At 38.3% G+C, this 23,397-nt stretch overlaps 1 long non-coding RNA gene across 2 annotated transcripts in view; it reads right to left on the reverse strand.

The window, feature by feature from the left end:
• Nucleotides 1-23,318, reverse strand: part of LOC125691872 (uncharacterized) — a 115,821-nt gene extending 92,503 nt beyond the window's left edge. For both annotated transcript variants that reach the window (XR_007376300.1, XR_007376301.1), the window contains exons 1-2: nt 22,904-23,318; nt 22,230-22,277 (exon numbers count right to left, since the gene is read on the reverse strand). This is a non-coding gene — a long non-coding RNA (uncharacterized LOC125691872). The remainder of the gene's footprint in view (nt 1-22,229; nt 22,278-22,903) is intronic.
• Between the last annotated feature and the right edge of the window lie 79 nt (nt 23,319-23,397).

The following is a 23,397-nucleotide window of genomic DNA, read 5'->3' on the forward strand; positions in this document are numbered from 1 at the left end:
GGCCAACCTGCTGTCAGCAGGACCCCCACATCCTTCCCTGCAGAGCTCCTCTCCAGCAGGTCAGCCCCTAGCCTGTGCTGATGAATGGGGTTATTCCTCCCTGGGTGTAGGACTCTACACCTGCCTTTTAAACCAAAACATATTTTTCATTTTGTTTTTCATGAATTTAGAAATCTCTTTCATTATTACATTCTCTCATCTTTCCAAGAAAAAAAAGCCAAACTCAGTTATCTGTAATTCCCAGGATCCCATCTAGTTCCCTTTCCTAGGTAGGATTCACAGTGACAATGCACAGTTTCTGGCACAGTTACTGTTTGCTACATAGTGATAGTTCTAAACTTTAGCCACCAATTTTGTAGTTTTACATTAGGTATCAGTCATACATAGATTGTCTAACGTTAAATCTATGACAAGGGAATACAACACAGCTTTTCACATCCTTCACTTTCCCACCAAGTTTGCCACTATATCAGATTTGCTACAGTTAAAGCATCAGCACAGATATCTTTCTTTAGGAACTGACACCACATCAGTGCCATCTGCATGGCAGCTGGGCACTGACTTCTGATGTTATTTGCCTGGTAAATCCACGTTTATATGTAAGGGTGAAGAAAAGTCCTCATAATTCAATGTTATGTATTACACGATCTAAAATGCTCACTTCCCTGAATCATGCTGCTGTGTATGTTCAGCATTATAGTTTCAAAAATAGTAGTTTAGTGAAGCTTTATTGTGTCTCACTTCAAACAACTCAAGAAAAATTAATTTTCAGCAGTACTTTTACTCTAAAAATCAAAAGTTCTTTAAAGGGTTTTGAGTAACAAAAACAAAAATACTTAACACACTTATTATTACTCACAAGTTCACAGCTACAGGAAGAGCAACTTTCCAGAATTTCACCCATTTTCTTTCTTCTCATAACTATATTAAGCATCAAGGGAATGTATCTAAATGTCATGGCATGAAAAACATTCCAAACACAAGAAGATCACAGAAATATTCAGACTATGCAATAGAGTTGCTCAGCGTTAGTGATTTTTCTTTGCAGGGGCTTGTGCAAACATATCTTAGGGAGTCTGTATCTCCCACATCTAATTTTCAGATAGAAAGTTACACAAACCCTTGTATTTATAATAAACATCCCTGGCTACATCTCACCTAAATTCTCCATGGTGCTGAGTTTAATAAAAGTTGGATTTAACACCATTATTTGGATAAGATTTATTAAAGGGATCATGATAAACAATCTTCTTTTTTTCTTTATTTCTTCTGTCCAGGCTCCCCCTAAAGTTTATAATGAACCCTGAAGCTAAAAGAGGCATATGACTCAGGACCTTATGATATATGCTTCGTATGTTAGCAGTTTCTACAAAAAAAGATAACCTGAAATTAACTTACTGGCTTCGGCATGTAAATCCATCCTTTTAAAATGGAGGAAATAAATGTTGTTCACAGTAACATGACTAAATAGGTGTCATCAAATGAAAAAGTTAGGTGAAATATGACACAACATTAAAAAACATTTAATTTCCATGAATGAGTACTAGTTTCTGGCCAATATACACCAAAACAAATTTGACTGCAACACCCACCATTGGGTGCAACATTTGACACGTTTTGTTATAGCTGTAGATATTCTTCAAATACTTGAATGAATGCAAAGTGTTTAGGTGCTCATGTTCAATTTTCAAATAGATATGACTGCACTGCAGCACAGGATTCAGCATTTCTACCTTTTAACAGCACGCTATCACACTTGTGATATAGTAGTCAATTATCAAAGCAATCTGAGAACTCCGAGCCATTTCATTCAGAATTGTCCTCAATATGATGCAGTGTGGGGACAAAAAGATGAAAAATTTCCTAGCACTACCACGATATTGAAAGGTCTGTTTCCTTTTCTCTGGTTTTAAAAAACCTTACTTATGAAAAGTATGCACATTACAGAAAACCATGTTTTATGGCAAGTGTCATGGCTTGGTCTACTCCTGTTCAAATGCGTTCCCTCTGAAGCTACAGGTATCAGCTTTTCAGCCTTCTGTGTACAGTAGGAAATGCTACACTGTGTTCCTTCCAACAGAGACTTTGATAACAGAGCTCTGTCGTGCTTCCTTGCTGGAGTTTCAAATACAGTGTCTAAAAATCATTACCTGACAAAAAGAAAAGAGCATTTTCAGCTTAAGTCCTACCTTGGTTTTATATTCATTGCTCCTAGATATATTTTCAAGTGAAAACCCATGGTATTATAAGCCTAAATGTTATCTAATAGAAAAAAATGCATGTGAGAATCCTCTTGGCCACTCTATGTATATATCAGATTCACTTGCACATGTAACAAGCATTCATATTTACTGCCTCTTATTTTCTGGTCAGAGATATGGAATCCTTTTACCCATATCCTGGTGCTGCAAGTAGCATAACATAAGTACCAAGAAGCAGTTCTAAAATACTACAGGGTGAAAGCTATTCAACATCTCAAGATGTATCTTCCTCACTGAGTCTTCCATCTTTCTCTTCCTATACACTCTAAGTAAGAGGGATGAGATGAAACAAGTATTTGTGAATCTCTCTTCTTCCTTCCTCATTCTTTTGTATTTCTGAGAAAAAATATTTCTTCCCTATTATTTCAGCTTGCTATCCTTGTGGTCAGCTTGAATTTACAAAGTCAACAGATTGAGTTAGGAGATCCCTTAGGCCTAACCACTGTGTGATACAACATAGAAAAAATATTATCAAAAAGAATGGAAATTAAACAAAGTCACTCCTTTTCATCCTGGAGTTTAGCAAGTGAGGTGTGAAGAATAATGCCCCACATGACATTAGTGGCAAATACATTACTGCTCTTGACAAGGTAACTACTTTCTGGAACTGCAGTCATGAATCAGTACCCCACTGTGAACAACACAAAGTTTTACACAATCACAAAGGAATATCTGAAAGAACCAGTACAAGAAAGTGGGAGAGACATATTATTTGCTCCATTTAGAATTACAGCTATGTGCATGTAAATTATTAAATAGCTCTTCATTTCCTCCTGGATGCAATTGTTAGGGATATACTAACAAAGGAAGCTTACACATATGTTCATGGAAAAAAACAAAAATAACACAAAAATCAGCAAATTGCTCTTTCATTCTCTCTATACTACTTTGTCAGCTTTTACTTATAAGTTAAAGACAGATTAGCGAAGTATAATCTTTGATAAATAGCTTTTCTGCACAAACCACCACACTAATTATTGATGAAATACGTATTACTAATAGTTGCAATTTCAGAGGTTTTCCAAGGAACTTATGCTTAAAAAAAACAACATCAAATGCTTGCTAGAAGGTGGCTGGTAAGAGAGGGATGCAGAATTACAGCACATTCACAAATAAAGAAAGAATTTAAGAAAGAAGTTCTTCAATAAATATTTTAAGAAATCTTTCATTGTACTAGGATTAAAACTATACTTTGGGTCCAGTTAAAATACCAGGCTCAGTATTAGAGGGCCACTATGATTAGAGCCACTTAGATGATCAGAGGGCTGGAGAATCAATCCTATGAAGAAAGGTTGAGGGAACTGGGCTTGTTTAACTTAGAGAAGGCTCTGGGGAAACCTCATTGTGGCTTTCCAGTACTTGAAGGGAGCATATAAAGAGAAGAGGGAATGACTGTTTATAGGGTTAATAGTGATAGGACAAGAGGGAATGGTTTTAAACTGAGACATGGGATGTTCTGGTTAGATTTTAGGAGGATGTTTTTTACACAGAGGGCCGTGACACACTGGAACAGGTTGCCTAGAGAAGTTGTGGATGCTCTATCCCTGGAGGCATTCAAGGTCAGGCTGGATGTAGCTCTGGGCAGCCTGGTCTGGTGATTGGTGACCCTGCCCTTGGCTGGGAGGTTGAAATTAGATGATCTTTGAGGTCCTTTTCAACACAGGCCATTCTATGATTCTATTATTCTATTTGCTCATCAAATCCTTTTTCTCCCATGTTTTGACAGACTAAACTGCTGACTAAAACCAGAAGAAAGCTATTAAGTACCCACTTCAGAAAATCCTTCTTTCCAAATTGAAATCTGAAAACAGAGTCTGCCTCAGCCGACTTAACTCCATCATAGTTGTTGGCAAATGGCCTTGCCATTTTCAACTTGCCAGATTTTAAACTGAACTGTAAATATTTCTGGAGCAGCCCAAATGAAAGAAAAATCAATACATCTAGTTACAAAATGTTTCCAGCTCTTCATTATTTTCCAAGTAGATAAATCTGAAAACCTTCATTTTTTTTCCTCGGTAGGATTAACTAGATATCAAATGCAAGTCCGCACATTAAAGCACTTGAGCTCTTTGCTTGTCTGTAACATTTTGGGAAGTCCAAGCCAAGCCTCACAACATTAGCTAATAGCATACACGTATATGCAAGCCTCTTGTTTACCTTTCCCTGTTGTTCTTTCTTCAGGCCGCTCTAGTACCCACGTCTTGACATACTGAACTCCGCACGTTAGGCTGCTTTTGATTTGTGAGGAGAGTTACAATAGTTAATTACAGAGCACAGTCTTCTGTGACTCAAACATTTTGCATTTATAGCCTCTTGATATAGTCCAGAGCAAGAGGCTAACCCGTATTTAATTTGTCTAACACGTTTCTGGTTAAAGTTCCATCAAATGGGTGACTGGAATCCCTCCGATTCAGCTGGAAAAGTCACTTTGAAGGAGGTGTTTATTAGCAACATTTGCCTCAGTCGCAACAGGAGGCCCTGAGGGCCTGGGGAAAATCAGCGGTTGCTTATAACAGTCAAAACCCGCTATTCCCCACAGGATAACGTGTCAATAATAGGTTAGATATCATTATTTGGAATTGATTTTACAGCGGGTATAAAATTAAAGGAAACGAGGCCGTTCCTCCAGGCGGTGAAGTCTGGTGCTTTGAAAGGCCCTCTGGCCTGACCCTGAAGCCCCAGCCCCAGGGAGCACAGGCAGGCTGCAGTGGGGCTGGCCTCCCAGCCAGCGGCACAGCTGCTCGCCATAGCGCACAGGGAGCGTGGCTGAGGGCCTGCAGCACTTAGCGCAATTAAATCAACAGCCTGTAGTTCATTCCTCCAGCACGACAGGAAAAAGGCACAAAACCCAGATGCCTTTGCTTTCTTCCATCTTTGTGTTTGCTGGAGTGATTTTTTTTGAGTGTTTAATCCTCTTTGTGGCCCAATGTTCACACGAAAATTTAATGTGCATGTGCTTTTGACTGAAAAAGTCCCAAGCCAGAATATCATTAGCTCACAGATTTTTCAAATGATATATCCAGTAGTTAATTCTGATTGGTTCCTACATTAAAACAAGAAACGTTTTCAGCAATATTGTGAAGGAACGTGTTCGGTTGCAGTATTCCTCTTTTCTTACAAACAAACTCCAAAACAGCTCTACAGAGACAGCAACAAGCTCCTTTAGCAACGTAACTGTTTCATCTCTAGAAGAGATGTTCTGTGGCCTTCTACAGCGTTTCTTTACAGCTCTGTGCATGTACAAACCCACTAGACCAATTGCATTTCCAGCAATGTTAGGTCTAAATTTTATTGATTGCGTAATTTTTTTATTTTTTTTTTTATTTACTTATTTTGTACACTTTAGGAATAGAGGAGCTGTCCTCTATCTGTTGATACCAGTTCCAGATACGTGTACAAACTTGGAAAACAACTTACTGAGAGAAGCCCTGTGGAGAAGGACTTGGGGGCCCTGGTGGATGAAAAGCTGGACATAAGTCAGCAGCGTACACTTGCAGTCCAGAAAGCTGTATTCTGGGCTGCATCAAAAGAGAGGAGGTCAGCAGAGAGCAAGAGGTAATTGTCCCTCTCTACTCTGCCCTTGTGAGGCCACAGCTGGAGTACTGTGTCCAGGTCTGGGGCACCCAGCACAGGAAAGACACAGAGTTAGGTCCAGAGGAGGGCCATGAAAATGATCAGAGTGCTGAAGCATCTCTCCTGTGAGGAAAAGTTGAGGCAGTCAGGCTTGTTCAGCTTGGAGCAGAGAAGGCTCCATGGAGATCTCACTGCAGCCTTTCAGTACTTAAAAGGAGCTTATGAGCAGGAGGGGAATCGACTTTTTACACCATCTGATAGGGATAGGACAAGACTGAATAGCTTTAACCTAAAAGAAGGGAGATTTAAACTCGATGTTAGGAAGAAATTCTTTACTCAGAGGGTGAGGCTGCCCAAAGAGGCTACGGATGTTCCATCCACCGAGGTACCCAAGGCCAGTCGGGTGGGGTCTTGGGCAGCCTGACCATGGCTGGAGCTTGAATCTTGATAATCTTTAAGGTCCCCTCCAATCTAAGCCATTTTATGATTCTATGATTATTTGAAGTTTCCAAAAATCATAAGATATTTCTAAAAATAATAATCTATTAATACAACCAGTGTCAGGGTGAAACTGCATGATTTTCCCTCTTATAAAAAGTACCAGCTGAAACAGTTTGCCACTCCTACGAAAAGAAGTTGCTCGGTATCTACCTGGGATTAGTATGTCTGACTAACAAATCTCAGAAGACGCTTTTTATTTTCACAGACATCTTTGAAGTACAGCTTTGTAGTCAATTTCACACTTCAATACCTCTAAATACAAAATGAACTACTTTTACATAAGCTACTGATCTACTATATTAAAATAGTTCAGATCATTTGGGCTGTCTGGATTTGTGCTAACAGAGATAAACAAATAAATTTTGATTACATAAAATTAATGCCATCAGGTAACTTCAAAATTGATATTTCAGATGGTAAATGCCATGACTCAGACTCACCTATTCAAGTTTTCAGTTTGATTTTATATATGCGTTTATTCATCTGCTATTTTTTATACAGGAGCAGGTAGCAGTGCTGAGTTCTGGTATTAATTATACACGGAAACAGAAAACCTGAAGTAAACCTGGTAGCATTTTAAGAATCCAGCTATTGTGAATTCATCTGGAATTCATTGGCATACCCCTAGCTGTAATGAATTCATGCTGTATTAGTAGTAACATCACATGTACACTAATGGATGTTCTACTGAGATCAGTATTATTTAATTGACTCAAAGGATTAGTTTGAGATCATCTTTCTTTGAACTACATTTTTAACACAGCTTTCTATTGCAGCATTAGACAAAAAGAAGACATCAGAGGAAAAACATTCATATAAAAATATACAAATTATGACGTTTTTGTCTCCTTGGGAAAGATACAAAAAGCGTCAGAATTGTATAGTCTATCTCCTATATAAACAAATCACTTGAGTTTATTTATAAAATGATTTTCTCTGTAGGAAACGAAATATTTAATTCTGCAAAATCAAGGACTGAACATATGCAATTCAAGAGTGGTATTAACATTGACACCAGCTGCATGTCTGGGATATGATAAGTAATGGAAAAACAATAGTTTGGATACTGGAAAAGCAGGACTTCTTAACTGTTTGCCATGTCTTGTGAAATACTAAAAACATCAACATGATTAGTGTCAACCATTTTTAACTTCAATCCTGTTCACCAGTCAGTGAACCATCTTTCCTAGGTTATCTGACTAAGATCAGCAAGCTGGTCAGATATCAAGACCGAGATCCATTTAATATAATCACTCAGCACTTCCACTGCTTGTGACAATTAGACAAAAAAATCAATGAATTTTTAATAGCAAAAATAAAGAACTGGCGAGCGCACTGATCCTCAGGTTTGGATGCCAACCTCAGTAATGGCAGAAGGCAATGCTAAGCCTAGGGAAGAGTGAATGCAAATACCACAGACAAGGACACCAGTGGCCAACTAACTGAACACGCAGGTACACAATTAAGGGCATATCTCTGAAATATTTCTGGAAGAAAATTTCACAATTCCAGCTTATATTTCTACCTATGCTCTTCTCCTAAAGATTCTGCTTCCCCAGATGCAGTTCTCACTACTGCAGTATTGTCTCTTTCACAAATGACTTTAATTTTAATCATCATATGGTGTAGGAACATATAGTAGCTTAAAACATATCACTACAGAAATTCAACTGCAGCTGTGGTTCCTGTAGGTCACCTACCTATTTTTTTCTAAAGTTATATTTATACAGATCCTTGGGTCAGCTTTCAAACTTAAAATAAAACCACATTCAATCAACCTGTGCCTACCGTTCACATTACCTACCCCAAGATCTGAAAGTGAAATGGACAGAAGACAGGACAAACAAAAGAAAGCACACCCAGGCCGTAAGAATTAAGAGAGGAAAATTAATTACTTGTGTGATGGAGACAATCTAATTGCACTAACTTACTTTTTGCAAGCAGTTACTGCAAATACCCTAGTATTAACCAGGTATCACCATCTCTTTAAGTAGCCTGCATTCCTCTGTGTTCATCTCAACAAATATTCACAACTCTCCCTCTGTTGCACTCCAAACTTCACTGCGTGACCAGGAAGTTCCACTCCCTTGGGTGGCATCTTTATGAAAACACTTGCATTTAAGGGAAGCCTCATAGCAAACAAATGGTGTGGCTTTACACTAATCATCCACTGTGTTTCTGCATACAGGAATGTGGAAAAAAACTCAACGGGGAGGTCTGCCAAGTGTCCCCTGGGATAGTCTTTGTGTAAAAAGGAGTACTTTGGAAGTTAATTAGAGACAGTCTGGTTTTTATATTCAGTAAAAGAAAAGCCAGTTACAGTTAATGGGAATTCAAATGAACCTCATTCAGAATTGTTTATAGTTAATATTACAATTCAGTTTTTCACAGCAAAATAGCAACATTAAGAGTGACTAAACAATGAAAGAATCCCACTTATTGGAATTTAATTTTAGCAATCTTACCCCTTGTGCAAGAGTTGTGAAGGCACTAGGGATTAATTAAACAATGCAGGAAAGATATATTGAACACATGGACACAACAGAATTTACTAACATTCACCGAGCAAGTCATTAACACTGGAACGGAGACCTTCTTTGTGGAGCACTCTGCCTCATAGCACGTGTGAAAACGACCCTGGCTACAGTGCCTTTCTCAAGCACATCCAACAGCAGGAGAACAGCAACAGACTCCCACTGAAGACAAACTTTCATATTCAGGAGATAAACTGAATGACTGAACACAGAGGCAGAAATTATATAGCAGCCATCAACCAAATGATGTAACTAAGCTTCCAAACAGCGCAGCACTTCAGTTACAAGAGAAGTGCTGCACTGCACAGCAGAGAGCAGTGAAGAAATCCATGAATCCTAACACGTTCCTATGCTTCAATGAAGGGTACACGCAGTGCTATCAGCTTTGATCCCCAGCTGCACTTGGATTCACAAGAGTCTCCAAAGTTATTTTAGGACAGGTACCTGTTTCTGCATGTAAATCAGCTATGGGCACACAAGAAGGAGAGCCCAAGCATGCTGTGAACAGCTACAACTGGGCTAGGAAGAAGACCTGGATAACACTGAAAGTCAGACTCTGAGGGGCAAGGCTAGTGCTGAGCTGGGACCACCCGGCATATCTGTGATTACAGCTGTCTTTTACTTGCAAGACAGCTTTACTTACCCCACTTTGGCAAAGGCTCAGCACCTTACCATGATAGTGATAGAGCTCTACCAGGGCAGCAAAGATCCCAAACTAATTTTGATACTGAATAGTAAATTGAGTCAATGATTTTTTTCCCTTCTTCAACAAAAGCAGCTATTTTGGCCCAAAATGAGCATGAAGAAGAGTTTTCATGGCTACTATTTTATCTTTTCTAATTAAAAAAGCACATCAACCACTAGACCCTATTTTATCACAGATCTGTTTTTCTCTACATTCCCAGCATTTAAATGATTATTTAAGAATACATTCTTATGAGCTTCCACTCAGAGTATTGTTTTTTCTTTAAACATTTGCCTGAACAAAGCTAAAACAAAATAACAGAAGTAAAACTTAATACCATAATAATGGAAAACTATTAGCGTATATTTACTTTTTTTTTTTTTTTTTTTGTACTGTGGCAAGAGATCAAACCCTCTGGAAGCAATGTGAAATTGTAGACAGAATGTATGGTGCTATGTTAATATTTCTGTCCATATGCCAATACAGTCACTTTTCCAGGATTAGTAGAAAGCAAATTATTTTGTTTCTTAGGTGCCACATTAAAGCCTCCCAGCTCTGGACTTTGTGTAGCCCTGAATGCTGCACTCCCACACTTCACACCTCTGAAGCCTCTCTCCCCTCTGACAAAATGTGCCCTACAACTCTGCCAGCAACTGAAACACTATGAGCTCTGAACAGATCCCTTCTCGGGCAAATGCCCACCGAGATGGAGAACACACACGTCTGGGCAGCATACACAACTCTTTACCTTTCCTGCTCTTAGAATGTTTCCTACTTTGAATGCTCTTGTGTCTTGTTCAGCTACCAGTGGGACAAGTACCTCTTCGCTTTCAATTCAGTGCCTACTACTTCCTTGTTGCTACTCATACAGCAAGATATCAAATGATTAAATTAAAAAGAGGTTTTGTCAAAATGCTTTCTTACAGCCTGAAGAAATATCACCTTGTGATGAAAAATGAAAACCAATGAAGTTCCAACACTATTAATCTCAAATCTTACTTTTTCACTGAAAATTTCATTTAATCATATTTACTGTCAAAACCATACCCAGTCAGAAAATTTTCATCTAAATCTAGGTCTTAACCAGTCTTAGAAGCATCTACTTTTCCACTTTCTCCTGTATTTCCCATGAATATTATTAGTATGACTACAATACAATTCATAATCCACATAGGTTCATGGTAATTTTGATGTGATAGCACAGAAATTATGTATATTACAATATAGCTATTATAAAAATAAAAATCAGGAGATAATGTTTTTAAAAGTGTGTTCTGTTTTAACTTCCTGTAGAACAGAAGCTAAGAAGAACTTAAGAATTTAAGCTGAACAGGCGTATAATATTGTTTTTTTTTTTTTCTTTTTAGTAAATCTGGATAGATCCAGAAAATTCTATGGACTTTTGTATTTTAGGTTCCCAGTCTTCTGATCAGCCCATTTCCTCCTTGATGAAGTAACTCCTGGTAGATAAAACTTCCTGCAACTTTTCACAGGGCACATGCACAAACTCAGACTATTGCTTATGTCTGTGCATTATAATCTGGTACTTTCCCTTGACTGTGCTCTTGAGACACAATCATACACTTCAATTCTATGACCTCTGTTTTAATAATACTGACATCAAACACTCCCTATGGGGTTCTAGAAATACCAGCCTTTTAGCATTTACCAGACAGTGCTGACCCCCCTCACACTCTAATGTAACAACCGCTTTTTTCATAAGTGTCAGTTAGAACTATTTCTATCAAAGACAGACCCAAAATACTGCTAGTCATGATTTAACTCTCAACTTAAATCTTCAGTTAGCAGTGCCAAGATCAGCTGGTGCTTTAATCAAAATCGCACACAATGCCATCTATATTTCATGTACATAAATACCCAGTGGATATGAGTAATTTTAAGGAAAAGCATGCATTCAATGAAACTACTGCTTCAAAAGTGATACCTACATGATGTACATGAATTTTAAAATCTTTAAAATTAGCAACCTAGAATTCCTGGAATATGCAGCAATCAAATGAAGACTGGGGCCTCTCAGGAAAGAGAAAGAATCAAGAGTCACAAACATTCAACAATGGACACCACCCATCACAAAACCTAGTTTTTACGACACAGCACTTAAGTTGCACCAAAAGTATTTTAAGAAGTAAACTTAAATAAAGAGCAGTAACTCATGAAAAATTAAGCAGCTCAGCTCTCAGACCAAACATTAATGAAATTATCTACATTCACAGTGGGGAGGGATGTTTCAGTCTCAGCACTTACTCTGCAAGACTGTGCTCGGCATCAGTAAATACTAAGCGTGAGGATCCTCCCATCTGAATGCCTTTATTCCTGTGCCCCTTTCAGCACTAACAGCTAAATAGATTTACTGATAAAGTGATCTCCTCTGTGATAAATTGCACTGAGGACAAGTGTGCATAAAAGGAGAAAAAAACCTCTTCTTTGCAGGAAATACATACTGCAGCTTTTATAGTGTTCATTGTAAACAAGCAGGTCAGTGTACTAGCTCTGTTTACTGAGAAAAACTACTGTTTCAATCACTTGTAAACAGGAATTGTATGATAACCAGAGTAATTTAATGAAAAGTACATTTACTAAAGCATCCAATTTGAATCACTTATTAAGAAGTATCAGATTATAAATATCCCCAACACTTGTTGCTTCTTGTGAATTACAGGCAGACATCTGGCCTCATAGGTACTGTGCCAAAGCCTGCCCTCAAATACACAAATGCAGATATGGTATAGCTACACCAGTTTCATCACTCCTGAACGTATTCTGATGTGGATTTTGTCGTGATAAGGGCTGAAAGTTTTCACTCCTCCATAATCACATGATGTTATATTTGCTGCATCAATTCACCCAGTATTCAGAGGAAAGACGAGACTAGACAGAAGAGACCAAGTCCAGTAAACCACTATCAGACATCCAGTTATATATTCCATTATAAAATCACTTAGAATTCTTGCTACTACTGGGACACCTTAAAGGTTAGGACTTCTGTTTGCTGTTCTTTATTTTGGACAAATGCAACCAAAGATGTTTTCATGCTACACAGATGCCAAACTTTGCTGCTTACCTTTCAATCAGGGCATGCTGGAAGCAGCAGAATCACTATGCTGTCACTGACAGAAAGTTCACCATGTCTCTCTCTAATGAAACAAGAAAAGCAGATGCTTTCGGCAGGTTTAAATCTTCTGCCTGAAATTCCCTCATTCAGCCAAATTTCCTAAGTATGAAACTCCAGTCTTTCTCTGGTGTGTATGAGGCATCTGGGGCTGTGAACTCTTGCTCTGCCAAGAGACAGAGGAGATTCCTTAGTCCCAGAGCCTTTGTGCACAAAGCCTAGAGATGGCAAAGAAACTGCACTGCTCAAAGGGAAAAAAAAAGAAAAAAAAAGAAAAAAAAAATTTAAAAGACCCCACTGATTTATTAGGCTGCTGAAGCTTCTTGTCTAGAGATGAAACTGTTCAGAGAATGGGAAGGAATGACAGATGCAACCCAGGATCATGCTGCCATCCAGAAGGACATCAGTAAGATGGAGAAATGGGCTGACAGGAGCCTCCTGCAGTTGGACTAGTGGAAGGCCAAAGTCCTGCAACTAGGATAGAATAACTCCTCACACCAGCATGCTTACATACACAAAAACATATCTAAGAATAATACAACTAACATCATAAATACAAATGAGGAATATTTTGAATTCAACTCACTTGTGATTATTTTACTTGATATTCCATGTAAATTTACACCTTTTCTGGTCTCTTACATTATTCAGAATATAGTTTTTAATTTTCCTCCAACACAGACAGATTCCGATGATTTATAAAACCTGCCAGCAAGCAGCTGCCAATTTTAGTATATACATGATTTAGACCTGTTTTCAGTTTAATTGACATTTTGCTTATTTGAAATACAAAACTTGGCCACTGAGGGAAAAAACACACTCATTTTTAACAGGATCATGGAAATATTAGCAACAGCAGTCCATAAATCACTAACAATGATTTTTAAATTCTCAGAGCATAAGCAGTCACTGTGTCAAATAGAATGGAGGCTTGATGGGAAGGGAACATTCTTTTTAGGAACAATGATTTTGCTTCAACTAAAATGAGTTCAGTTATAAAGAGTAACCCTATTCTTAACACAAGCCTATCTTCTAGAGTTTCACTTAGTAATATGGTTAATGAGATGTAAGAATGTTAATTATTAAGCCAATTCCTCAAGCATACAACTCAGTAACAACATCTTCAGAAAATGCAGGAAAAGAGAAACTCCACAAAATCTTATTTTAATGAAGTTAAAGATGTTGATAATTGCACACTATAAATTGGAAGTAAGAATAAGGGAGACCTGCAGTGCTAATTCCATACTTTTGTACCATTTCCTTCTCCACCATTCAAAGATAACAACAACATATTTGTAATGAGAAAAAGAAGAAAAAAATATGTCATAACAGCACTGAGTAGGAATGAAATGCTGGCAAAATCAATGCTAAAAATGAAAACCATTTGAGAAAGACCAAGAGTTATTTAACACAACAGCACTTCCCTATATCAAAACAAAAGTTGCTGCACTGCATAGGTATTTTGTTTCAAACCAATACATGCTTGCTTTTATCCAAATTTGGCTATAATACCTTGATGTCATTATTCGTTAATGTGTGGGTCAAGATCAGTTTGTGAAATAGAACCTTACGACATTTTCCAATATACATTTCAAGTCACATCAAACAATGAATTGTGAAAGTGAAAAGCATGTCTCTTCCTTCTCAGAAGCCCCACAAAGGCAAGCATTGCCATCTGCACACAAACCAGTTATCCCCATGTCTCAGCAACTCAGACATGAGCTGCTCTCTAATAGTAGTTGCCATTGATCTTTATGAGATTTTAACACAGTGAAAGCTGGCTAAATCATACTTCATCAATGACTTATCATCTCAAGAAATGGGGCCTTTTTAAAATACCTGAACAGTTTGCCAAAGAAGTCTCCAGATACTATGCGGCCAGTACTTTCTCACATTATTTCTCCATGCAAACATAAAGCCACTCATTTTCCAGTTTTGGCTGCAATCAGCACTTGTGCACTACAGCTTATTCTAACTACATACTAAAACAACTGTCTCAAGCAGAGGCAGCTGATGAGTAGCGCCCAGAAAAACATCACAAAATCTTCAAACCCCTTTTACTTATGGTACCGTGATTACAGCCATCCCATTCTGAAGTATGAGAAATTGAGGAATGTGGCTGGGGTAAAAAGAAAGAAGAAAACAAAGGAATATGACGCAGCAAGCCACTGGTAAATAAGAACATGAGAATAAATCCAGCACTTCCTCAGCTCTAGTTTCTTGCTTACTAGTAAGAATGAGCCCATACAGAGATCATCTCTGCCAAGTTATTTTTGTTTACTGCATGTTTTAAGGTGTTACTCAAATCTTTTTCTTACTGCACTAGCCTACCAAACAGACCCTGTCCTCTGGCACCAGAGCATCCCATTTAAAGTTGAAAAATACCTATGTAATGTGGCTATTGGTGTTTTTTCCTTCAGGTTTTTGCTTAAGTCTTACTTAAGTAAGTAACTTAAGTTTGTTACTGTCAGTGTTCTTTCATCTTCTTCATGAAATATTAGCATGGTTTCTACTAGAGACGGAATAGGCATGTGCATCTCATCTACTGTATGCAAAGAACTTGGCTAGATTATTTTTCCCTCTGTATGAATGATAGTACAATTTGCTTTGTAAACATAATGCAAAATCAGCAAGGGTAATGTGTAGAAGCCTGCAGGTGAGATGATTATGATTTCTAAATTTATGTGCAAGCTGGTTGGCCAAAACACATTCAAGGACAGAGCAAGGTTATGGCAGCTACACAGATGAAATCTAAACATCATCAGTGTAACGTGAAGTGCATGTGTGGCACTAACTGCAGATAGCCATTCACAGTGAGATAAAGCCTCTGGCAGAGAGCTCAGCAATCTGGTCGTGCTGCTGAGCGGAAAGAGCTACACACGACTTTGGACACGTTGAAGAGAATTCAAAAAGATGCAGGATATTTTACCTAGCAAATTAGCACAGGCAACATGCAGACATGGTGAATCATCTTGGAGCATTTTACAAAATTACTTCAGTAATAGAAATAGGGAACATTACAGATTACAGTGTGTACTTCTGAATTTTACTATCAGGATTTGACTGAATGTCTTTATCATCATTTCCCACTGGTATCATTTTGCTTTTTTTTTTTTAACATAGTTTACAATAAAAACTCATAACAAATGCATCAGTCTTCAGAAAGAAAGATTAAAAGATATTTCCTGGCATGAGTTTAATTTAGAGCAGGCCACTCAGTAAATTTGAATTTTGCTGTTTTAAAAAGTTTATGCAAAATGAAACTGTATGGAAAAACAGCATGTGAAATAGAAAATAATTGGGCAGCTGGACTGCAGCTCTAGACTCTTTGCCAGGTTTGACCAGTAAAACTCATTCTCTTCCTTCTCCCATTTATCTTCAAATGGATTTTCAATTCCCTTTTGTTCTGCGCCACAGTTTCAACAGATGGGATAATAAATATCACCCAGTCAAACCAGCCTCATGCACGATGCCAAGAACACCTCCCTGGTCAAGGGAGGGAAAGGAAGGTTTGAATCTCTTCTGATTGCAAAAGTTACTGAACCTGTCTCTTCATTGCTAGATGATTGTTCTGATAGTGCAGTATTAAATAAGTAAACGCAGCATCATCACTGCGACATCTCCTTTACATATAATTAATAAAACATCTCTGTTCTTTAAAACATAGCAATGCCAGTGACCAATGCATTTTCCAGCTAGACGTTGCAGCACCTGAGCTTCCAGGGTTTGTAAATCCTTTGTTGGAAACACTGACTTAAACTGATCAGCACAAATTTATATCAACTCCCCAGCAAGAAAGGAGTGAACCAGATCGCCAGCTCCAAGCTGCAGAAGCTGCAAAGGACAATTTACTATGTAAAATGTCATAGTTACACTGCACAGTCCCTGAGAGTTTCTAAAGAAAGCAGAAACTATGGGCCACTCTGTAGCTTAAGCAAAGAGAGCAACAAAGCAATGATGTGACTTTTCAATGCAGCCAGGCCATCAGTTATTACCCAATGGCTTCCTCTCATCTAGCAGAAGGCCTGCAGATTCTCTCTTCAGTTTTAACAGATCATACTGCACTTCTGCAACAACTGAAGTAACACATGTAATGAAAATGTTTATGTTTATGTTCATGATACTAATGATTTTTTTTCGCTCTCTTTGACACATCAGATCACTGCTTAGGTTGATGTTTCATCACATACAAGTCCAAATTTAAGGATTTCTTCATTAACATCTATCCATATCAAAGATGCAGCAACATCTTCAGCAAACACTAAATAAGCTGTGCTTTAGCTCAATGAATTTTTCTCAGTAGCGTAAGTGACCAGAATCTTAGAATAACTACCCGCCCTTGGTCTGCCCATGTGCTAACTGTCAGATTACAACGAAGGAAGAGCTCACCTTGAGCAATAAGGCCATGTTTTCACTCAAGTCAGATTTCCAGGAAGGGAGACTGTAGGGAACAATTAGCATCAAACTGCTACTCACATTACTAAGACATCTGTTTTCCATTTTTACACTCCTAGCAGCATCAGATCGTGAGGTTTGGATGAGGCCATCCATTATGCAGGAGATGCAGATAACTAGCTTGAACTTTTAAATACTGTTTCCATTTTGTTTGTTTGTTTGTTTTCCAAAAAACTTTGCCAGTACAGGCTTACGCAACAAACAAGTGAACAGCATGCCCTTTTGTCTCATTAATGGCTTAGAAAATAAAAGCATTTGATTGAAATTGTTCTAGCAAATCCTTTCTTCACTCATTTTCCTGGCTACATTGCAAGTGACCACATGATCTATCATTAAGTGATTTTTTTTTACTGTTATTTTAAAGAACAAAGATAATCCCGAAGACTTTTTCCACGCTTCTCACATGGCAACAAGTAAATTCTAAGAAAAAAAAACTACTTACTTGCTACTTTGTATGTTCTTAAAAATAATGATGAAATACAATATTTCACTTTCCATGTGACCTATCTGAGGTGGTTGAACTAGAGTTGTATAAGCTGGATTTTGTACCTGATATGGCCCATAGCTCATTACTGTTCTTGTGCAAAGACATCTTTAGTTACTTTTAAGCTATTAATGAAAGTATACAAGTATTGCCTAGATAAAGGTGTTTTCAACAATCCATCTCATTCACAAACTTCATGGTTCTTCTGCTATTAATTAATTAAGCAGATGAGTTGTAATGGAAATATAACAGAAAGTTCATAGATCAGGCAATTGTCTCCACACTACTGGATTAGACGTTCCAAGGCAGCAAACTGAAATGAGGACAGTTGCTGAGATGGAGAGACTCAATGTATAGTTCCAGCAAGTCCTATTACATTTGCTAAAGCATTCTTCCTTCCATACAGAACAGATACCTTATTTAGAAAATCATTCTCTCCTGTTTTCTTAAGCTGTTCAGTAATTTAAAAAGAAAATTCTGCGTGCCTGTTTTCAGAAACAATCATCATTCTGACAATGAGATACCTAACTTGCATAGAGATCTAAATGAAGAAAAAAATGCAAAAAGACTCCACTTTTCAAGAGGAAATGAAGGAATGATTCACAGGGTTTTTGGTTTTTTTTTTTTTTTTTTTGCTTCAAATATTTCTAATGCAAACACTATATGTTCCACAATTTATTTGTTTCTTTAGACATCATAATTCTGAGGCAGTTCTCACGACACAATTACTTGTTCAAGTCCACCTTGGTTATGTATCAGAAAAGACACAACAAAAAGCAAGTGCAATAAACAATTACCAAAGACACTGTAATTGTGCGACAGTACCCTATTAAAAGCCCTTCTGATACTATCAAGGTATATTTGCCCTGCTAGCCCATCTACAGTATTCTTTTGCACCTCAGTACCTGATGTCACAATGACAGTCTAATTCTATGCTGATGTGTCTGTTCAGCTGTTATTTAGAAAAGACCTGTTCTTAATTTAAACTGTGGTCTATCTCTTAGTAAGTCTAAACTATCTGAGAACTGTATCGTTTTCCATTAGTTTATTAGCATGAGAACTTCAGGTATGACAGGAACTGCATTAACATGCATCTTTCCAATCATTAGTCTTCAGGTATTTCATTGGGGATTTAGTCAGAGCTGGATTCAGTGGGTTTCACATCACCTGTTACCACAACACCATGACATCACTGAGTGATGCAAAGTTTTCAAGGCATGAAAAACTCATTCAAGTTCTGCTTTTACTGATTTTGTAACAGGATTCCTGTCTTTACTCAACACCTTTCAAAGGAATTGTTCATCAGGTAAGTTGACTTTAGCGTAACAACAACAAAAGGAAAATTAAAACAGGGTATTTTTCATCCAGTGTTAGATAAGGAGCTTCTTTCAAAGATGTTTTGGTACTGTGAACCTGTTATCATTTCAAATACAAGAAGTACCACCTATATGGTGGTAGAAATGTGCTCAAAAGCAGAGAAGTATTGAAAGAATTATTATGTAAACAAAAGTGACAGCTTATGTATACAGTTCAAGTTCCATAAATTATAGAAACTAAACTAGAAAGAAATGACATGCATAAAGGCCCCATGTTAACTGCTGAATAAATACGCACGATTCTATAGACATGATGATATGTCTACAGAATATGTCCAATGTAGGTGCACCTTCACAAAATGCCTTACTGTGAGATGAAACTTTCACTGTGCCATGAATATGCTTGATTTTTCACCACAGTCAATGAAAAAAGTCTTATCAAAAATACAAGTGTTTGTGTTTATAAAGAATACTTACATACATTTAAAACTATACCCACAATATATTAATGATCCTCCTGGCTTCTCAAAGGCTTGTCAGTGATCTACACATATGTCCCAGATCTTGGCGTTCAAAAGAAAACCTGATACATTGTGAAAGAAGCCCTCACTATGCATTAAATGTGCCAGATGCACCAGATGGTAAACCATGTTAGAAAGGGAAATACCCATGCACAGGCAAAAAGACTTCAATGTATGCACTTTTTACGTATCTTAGAAAAGCAGCCTCTATAATCAAAAATATTTAGGTCAGAGGATGAAAATTAACCTACAACTTTCAGGATGCAGGCTGGAAAATAAGCATACAGACTTTTTAAAAAAATCTTACCAATTTGATTTCTATCACTAATATCTTTATTTTCTGATTTCAGGTCAATTATCTCCTTCATTCTGGAACACGTTTTAAAAACTGGCAAAGAAGTGCATCTAAAATTCGTCTAAACTCAAGTACTCAGTAAAATGAACTTGCTGCAATTCAGGACTAAACTGAAAGGATGCAAATAACTCATGTGCTTGGTGCCATCTCCTGGTAGCTTAGGGATAAAACTATCAGAAGAATCACTGAACGTTGTTTCACAGTAGCAGCTTTTTAAACTCTCAAAATTCACAAAAGCTATTTCACTATCAGGACATAGCTTCATTCAAGCCAAATGACATTTTCACATTGGCTTAAGTAAAGAAACCGGGGTTTTTTGTCTCATTTTTCTACAATAAATAAGGACTTATCCAAATATTTTTAATTTCAAAATAAGTTCAGAATCACTGATAATAGGTAAAAAGACAAGTTATTTTAAAGAGTTTTACAACATGTTCCCCAAGTGAATCTTTTGGAGGAAGCTTATTCATCATAATACAAGTCTTCATACAGTTAATTAGCCTGCACTGATTTGTTTTTAAAGACAATTTCTTTTTAATGAATATTTAAGATTCAAAACATTCTTTCCCAGTTGCACTTTACCTGCTGTTGATGAAAGAAAGCAGCATGGCTACCCATAACAATATCCCATGGTTTACTTTGTAAAAAAGAGCACTGGCCAACATGTTAAGTCATATTGACAGCTAGCACGGGTACCTTATTCAAGTCTAGTGCTACAAAGGCTGCTGAAAACAAACTAGACTAGCAACAAAAATTAAACAAACTGATCTTGGTAATAGAAAACCTGATTTTAAAAAGTATGTATGTAAAAATATTTTACATTAATTCTAAAGTTAGTTCCAGACAATAATAAATCAAAGGAATCCTGTCTGAAAGCCGTGAAGACGCAATAGAAGACAGCAAAATGCTCACACACTGTGATCTGAAATTTAAAAATTTTGAAAATAACACTTGCATAACAAAACAGAGATGGTATTTGGCTGGGCTAGAATGCTCAGGAAAAGCTTTAGCCCAGAACAACCCATACGTCACTCCCTCCCATAGCACAGAGAACTAAACAGTTGTTATAGAAAAGTTTCACTAGAAACCACAGAAGTTCAGCCAATTGAGAAGGGCTTCAGCCCACCAGGAGGTAAGACAGCATCCAATACGGGATCTACAAATACCAGAAGATGGACAGAGGGAGAAAGGCAACAAAAAGTCTAACCTGCAGAACAAGAACAAGCTCAATACTCACCATCAGTATAAGGCACAGACAACTTCAGATGTGCAACATTATAAAAACCCAAAGGAGACTCAAAACAATGCACATAAAATAAGATACAGAGGTGAAAGTACCAGCTCTTTCTAAGGGCTAGTAAGTAGAGAAGCTCCCCCTGTAGTGCGGAAGGAAATTACTCAGAAGAGCTTGAGATCTACCAGAACAGAAGAAGAAGCAAGGCTCTGTTACCCAGGGTAAGATTTCCTTTCTCTGAACAGGAAGAACTGGATTTTACTGAGACTTAATGTGACAATTTGTTGATGTGATAAGAGGGCTTTTGTAACAAACCAAACTTCTATTTTACAGACTGTTTTATTATGCTGGCAAGAGAGACCTGTCCACATCGCCCTGATGGCTAAAAAACTGAACAAATGAAAAAAAAAATAGCCCCAAACTTGGGAATGAACTCTACACATGGATTATTTCTTCTTTCTGCTGAATGACTACAGGAGCGTGACTAGAGTTGCCTTAAAAAACTTGAAGGAGCAGCAATAATCTGGATTGTCACAGGTTCATTAACAATTGCCATGGGGAAGCAATCATTAAATGTTGCAGAAAAGCCAAGATAAATAGGGGACATTTCCTTCCACAAAAACAGAATTAAAAAAAGAAAAAAAAACCTGTCATAACTTCGAAATGTAACTGAGAAATAGAGCAATGACTAAAGAATCATAAGAAAACCAAATTAAATGCAACTGGGATTTCACATTCCTTATGAAAATTAAGGCTTTAGCATGAAATAATTAAACCAGGGATAGCCAACTCATGATGTGCCAGAATGTATAACTCATTCTGTCATCTTCATTCCTGAGTCCCTGTGAGTTGGTCAGGAAGCAGGCTGTCAGACACACAAATTCCCTAACCCACGGCAGTATCCGTGCTGCTCTCCATGAGAGCCCCACAGCCTCCTGCTTGTCACGCAGCTGGACATGCCCTAAATGTGAACTACAGGCATCAGCAGCACACGGAGCAGGCCTGTTGAGTAACACAACTTAAGTACATATGTCTCCCTCACAGCTTGGTGGCTCTGTTAGAGCACAGCATGGTCAAGCGATTACCACAGACCTGGATACATGACAGAGTTGCACTCATCCCCTAGCTGCCTGCTGGGGGATTTGGGCTTGACCTGGCAGAAAAGGTGAGTGACACTGACCTCAATGAAGTGATGACAGTTTAAAACAGGTACCATGGAGCTCAGGATCTGTAACAGAGAAACAAAGACAAGATAATTAGAGAACGCAAAAAGAAAAACAGCACACTTATTGTCAGATATCTAGGCCTTCATAGAGGGGAGTTATTGGCAGAGGACAGGAACACTTGCCTATATGAGGATTAAGAAAAAGAGCAGTGAAGGTGAAGGACCTTCTAGTAAAAAGGAAACTGTAAAGTTTAAGAAAGATAAATGTGTTATAGACTAAAAAGATCAAACTGCTTAAAATTAATGAAATGGTCATAAAAAAAATATATGCTGAAAGGCAAAGCAAAATCTCAGGAGCTCTGTACTGCAAAGTTCAAAAGAATAGGAAATGTGCATTCTTACCATTAGATTACGTTTACAGGAAACATAAGGAATTAAAAGAGAAATAGTGACACAGTGTAAAAGGGAAATGTATTTCCCTACAGAGACAGAAAGAACAGAACTGCAAAATGCAAAGGGTGTTTTTTGGCAGTGAAGAGAGAAGCAATTAAACTTGTAGTCAGTAATTAAGTATATCTGCACGGTCACATCAACAACACCCCCTCGTCCACCTCTGCCAAAACACAGAGGAACCAATTTTTGGAAACAGAGATCAGCTAACTGCAGCGGGAGACCCTTAACGAACCCACCAGAGCGGAGAGGAGGTGAACTTCACTTCGGTGAGCGGTGGGCTTTGCCTTTCACCCGGCTCTAACACCAACGGCGCAGCGCAGGCGGCAGCTGTACGAACCGCGAGCCGCCGCGCCCGCCTGGAACCTCAGAGGATGCAAAGCACGAGCAAAGCCCAGTGGGGGAAAGGAAGGGAGGGCTCCGAGACCCTTCTGGGACAGGGGGACGGCCGGGGCTGAAGCAGAACAGCGGGCATTAACGGCAATCCAACTTCTAAAAGCTAAGCGGGGCGCCTTTCGCACTGAGCACCACCAGAGATCGCCCACAGCAGTACTTGTGTCTGTTCGCACCAGGAACACGCCCTTTCCAAGCGCAAAAGCTTCTACAAGGTCGCGCGCACCGAAAGGCACCTGACGGCGCGCGCGCGGCCGCCCCAGCCCCCGCCCGCTGTAACGGCCGCACCACGCGCACGCGCAGCCCGGCAGCTCATCTCCCCGCGTGCTCGGGCGAGCGA

The sequence above is a fragment of the Lagopus muta genome, chromosome 4 (assembly GCF_023343835.1).
Source record: "Lagopus muta isolate bLagMut1 chromosome 4, bLagMut1 primary, whole genome shotgun sequence".
Classification (NCBI taxonomy): Eukaryota; Metazoa; Chordata; class Aves; order Galliformes; family Phasianidae; genus Lagopus; species Lagopus muta.